This window comes from Cornus florida, unplaced genomic scaffold, assembly GCF_030987335.1.
Source record: "Cornus florida cultivar Cherokee Brave unplaced genomic scaffold, ASM3098733v1 CherokeeBrave_3.0.0_Hap2_Chr10, whole genome shotgun sequence".
Classification (NCBI taxonomy): Eukaryota; Viridiplantae; Streptophyta; class Magnoliopsida; order Cornales; family Cornaceae; genus Cornus; species Cornus florida.
Window position 1 is genome coordinate 41,590,813 of NW_026775580.1, and position 4,583 is coordinate 41,595,395.

Consider the following 4,583-nt stretch of genomic DNA (forward strand, 5'->3'; position numbering starts at 1 on the left):
AAAAATAAAAAAATAATTCATTCACCAAAATAATTGTAAAAAGAAATATATATATATATATATATATATATATATATATATATATATATATAACTAATTTTGTATTTTTTTAAAATCTCAGAATCTATTTTTTTTTTTTTTCAGCTCTTTTTTTTTCCTTAGAATCCATCTCTTGTAAATGAATTATCCTATCTAACTTTTTTTCTTATTTTTTAGAATCTATTCACATAGCATTAGTTATTATAACACACACACATCCCCCATATGGATCGATTAAAAGAGGAGAGAAGAAGAAAGGCTACATAATTTAAAAGGATATTTTTATCTAAAAAAGTAATATTCGTATAACCCAATGAAAATAGAAATTAAGTAATTAATGCATTTAAAACTAACAAATCCTAACAATGACTGTGGAGACTGCAATTAGCACTCCTCTTTTTATTAACAGGTTAGTGACATAATGATATCAGATCCTTATTTTACAAAAGAAGCTTAGGAGTTCAAATCTCTAAAAAAAATTTAAAGTAGTTTTTAAGCTCAAGTAAAAATTAGAACGATTTCAGTGCACAATAAATCGTAAGCAATTAGAACGATTCCAAAAATTCGGGTAGGTTGATTTTTTATTACCAAAAATAAATAAATAATGCTACGTAATAATAATAATGTAATTCTTTTATCTTTACATTCCATTATATTCCATGGGAGGATATCATAAACAATAGTTAAAATATTCCTCATCTTGTTCACTTTCATGCTTGAAGTTATGTTATCACACCTATATATGCTAATAGATAGTAGCAAATTTTAAATTATTTTGGAATTTATTTTTCCTTTTTAAAGATTCTTCTTGGGGAGTTCATTTTTAAAATCCTCTCTAAAAAACTTGTTGCTACTTATAATTGGTAGAACAACATTAAATCCTTGTGTTGTATGCTTGTGCATTATTTTTCAGCTACCTTCAAACTTAAACTAGTTAACATCTGTGTGGAAACAACTAGCTTGAGAATATATGGTTTTTTTTTTTGGTTCATATGATTTATATATTCTCATTATATATAATGCAAAGAAAACAAAGCAGCATGGTTGCAACTCAAAACGTTTCTGTTTATTTCTCAAGCCATGGTGACCAGATTTTCATCCATATCAACAAGAAAGTTATCAAAAGCATTGAGGATCCTTACTTTCGATAAATGCGTGGTTGCAACCAGTGATTATGATAAGTTCCATAAAAATGTAAAACGCCATATACTCACAAATATTTTGGGACCAAATGTCCAGGTTAATTTGTGCTGCGAAATTCTCCATATATGTGTTTGTTACTCTCTTTTCTTTTTTTTCTTTTTTTTTCTTTTTTATTTTATTGTTTATAGATTGTATTTTTACATATATTTCTGACGAATATATCAGAAGCGACACCGTGTTCACAGAGACATTTTGATTGAAAATATTACAAAACACTTGCTTGCTCATGTCAAGAATTGTCCCATTGAAGCTGTTAAATTCAGGGACATCTTCGAGTCTGAACTCTTTGGATTAGCATTGAAAGAAGTGAGTTTTCATCATTATATATGAAGTCATCAAGCTTTTAAACTATAGTATCAACGAAAATCAATAATATTAAGAAAAATGAATGGCATTTGCAGGCTTTGGGAAAGGATGTGGAGTCCATTTATGTGGAAGAGCTTGGAATTGTTGGTAAAATATATATATATATGCTTCAAATGATATTTAGGATATAACTAACACTATACTAATATGTCATAAGATATTTAAAATATGCTAAAATAATTAATTAAATATTCAACTAGATAATTAATTAAACATACAAATTAAAGCAATAAAATAATAATAATAAATAAAGAACCTGGATCGAGGCTAGTATTGGATACTATGTCCTTAAGACAGATTCGTCTCGCTATGGTGCTGATGGACTCAGTGACATCTATCTCCTAGGATACAATGGTCTGCATCCACCAGTAGTAGTACTACAAACTCGTGGATACGGCAAACCTTCTCCGTGTAATACTCTCTCTAACTCAGAAATGCATCTATACATAAAAAAATGATGAAATTGGGGCAACTAGAATCAAATGGCTCAGAGTAATTTTAATATGGCTCAATGAAATTGGTTTTGGGCCGAAGTGGCTCAGACCACTTGACCATGGCTTGAACCTACACTCACTTGGGTTGGGTTTAAGAAAGGGAGAGAGAATGAAAAATGAGCATCCTTTTCAAATGAATTATATGACTATTTATAAAAGAATTGGTGGCTCTTCAGGTTAAGTCATGTTGGTTCAATCGTTGAAATAACTTCCCCTACTGTCAATTGTCACCTTTCCACCCAAAGCCAAATTCACGTAGCTTTGGAAGGATCTGAAACATGACGTCTTTTGTCGCAAGACACGAACACCAGATGCAATAGTTCAAAGAGTTGTGACTGTGGTTGTCAATGGTTGCGATTAATTTATGTATCCTTTAGGAAGTAACTGTAATAACATTCCAACCATTCAATCTGCAACCATTCTCACCATATATTTACGTTGCTACAACATACGTCAACGTTTATAACTCAAACGTAATAAGTAAAACACTGTTTACACTTGAATGGAAGATTACGGTAACTTAATCTTACTGCATGCATTATGGAGTACTCATCATCATCTTGGGGTAAACTCCAAATTTTGCTTTCTTTAACACAAACCCACTCACTTTCTTCATTTTGTGAACCGCATTAAGCTTAATTCCAAGAGCCTTTGCTGCTAAAGCGACGCCCCCACACTTCTTCACAATCTCCTTCCCGATTGCCACAAGGTTTGGACGTTCTTCACCCTCGCCTTTAAATGCTTGTTGCTTAAACACTAACCAACAATCATGTTCTGACAAATCCGTCAAACGATATATAGGGAGCGTTCCCATAATCGATGCCACATTTTCGAGACGAGTAGTGATAATGACTGAAGCACCCTTTGATCCGGATGGTAGTACACATTTTACAGTCTCCCGTTTTTGTCGATTCTCGTTCCACATGTCATCCAAAACAACCAAATATCTTTTGCCAATCAACGTATCTTGAAGTTGTTTTTGGAGATTATCTAAGCTTAAATCTTCACAAGATTTCCTACTCACTAATTCTATTATCAGTTTGATGAGCCTCTTTACTTCAAAATCTTCTGAAACACAAACCCAAATTCTCAGCTCAAAATGTTTAATTACCCTCTCATCATTGAACACTTGTTGGGCAAGCGTCGTCTTTCGTCCTCCAATACCAATAATAGGAAGTATGGAAACATCCTGACAGTCTCTTGCGCGTATCACCAACTGTTCGATAACATTTTCTTTATCATTTTCTCTTCCATACACATGTTCTTCAATTAAAACAGAACTGGTTTCGCGCCATTCAGGAATTCCAACTCGACTCGCCACAACCACCTCATGCAAATGAAAATTCCTCCGCTCCTCAGCAATTGCATTCAACTTCTCATTAATTTCCTTCATTTTATTCCCAATCTTGTGACGAAACAAAACATTGTCTAGAGGAGAATAACAAGATAAGAAACAGTGGCGTACCTTACTAAGAGATCCAAACTTTTGGCCTTTAGACTAAGCAGCTTCAGTTGCACACTCGTCCAAGAAATCATCTAAATCATAAACAGCTTGTTTGAGCTTTCGCAACCAAATTTCGATTGGCTTGTCTTGCAGTTGCTTGAGCTCAGCATCTTCAAGAACAGCTTGATTGTAGAGAGTTTGCTAGAAAGATTTTCCATCTCCTTGTCAACGCTCCATAGCAATCCAATCTCCCTTTGGATCAGAGTTCAAATTGTCAAGAACAACTTGAAGAAGTGCTTAGGTGATGAGATGAAAGAGTTGTATGTGCTTTCAAAATGCAAATGGTAAGTTGGAACTTGGAAAGAAGAAAGTAGTACTATTATTATTGTTTTTTTTTTTCTTTTTTTTTTTTTTTTTTTTTTTTTGAAAGGTACTAGTATTATTGTTCCTAGTGAATAAAATAAGCTGTCACCTGTGGAGGACCTAGATATATCACCACCAATCAATTAGCTGTGTATTTATCCAATCACATTATATGAGTTACCTAGCTAGCAAGTCCATCCAGGTGATGCTATCACTGCTCTTGGTAGTTGCAAAGAAGATATTGCCATTGCTCTTGGCAGTTGCAAAGAAGATAATGCCATTGGTGCAAAGAAGATATTATTATGAAATTGTGACTTCATTTTCCATTGATGTTCTTACTTTAGAAAACAAAGAGATAAAAAACGAGAAGTTGTATTAAAGAAGCTTTTTCAAAACATGACTAATTGGCTGGAGGGACCTAGCAATATTCCCCACCAACGAAAATTTGATTATTTCTTTACTAAGCAATTACTCCAAGGAACTCTTTTTTTTTTTTTAGGTTCTTTCTGGTGTAATTTTATCATATTTATTTTGAAGAATTTTAATGATGAATTTAATTATTTTTATGGATTTAAACACCATAAACTTTATTATTATAATGATTTTAAATGACAAAATTTTATTTGGGTAAAGTGCGAAAAACTCATATAATATAGGTTTTGTAGGCAATGTTT

General features: G+C 32.5%; 1 pseudogene; it reads right to left on the reverse strand.

The window, feature by feature from the left end:
• Positions 1–2,252: 2,252 nt before the first annotated feature.
• Positions 2,253–4,190, reverse strand: LOC132277530 (putative disease resistance protein RGA3; annotated as a pseudogene).
• Between the last annotated feature and the right edge of the window lie 393 nt (positions 4,191–4,583).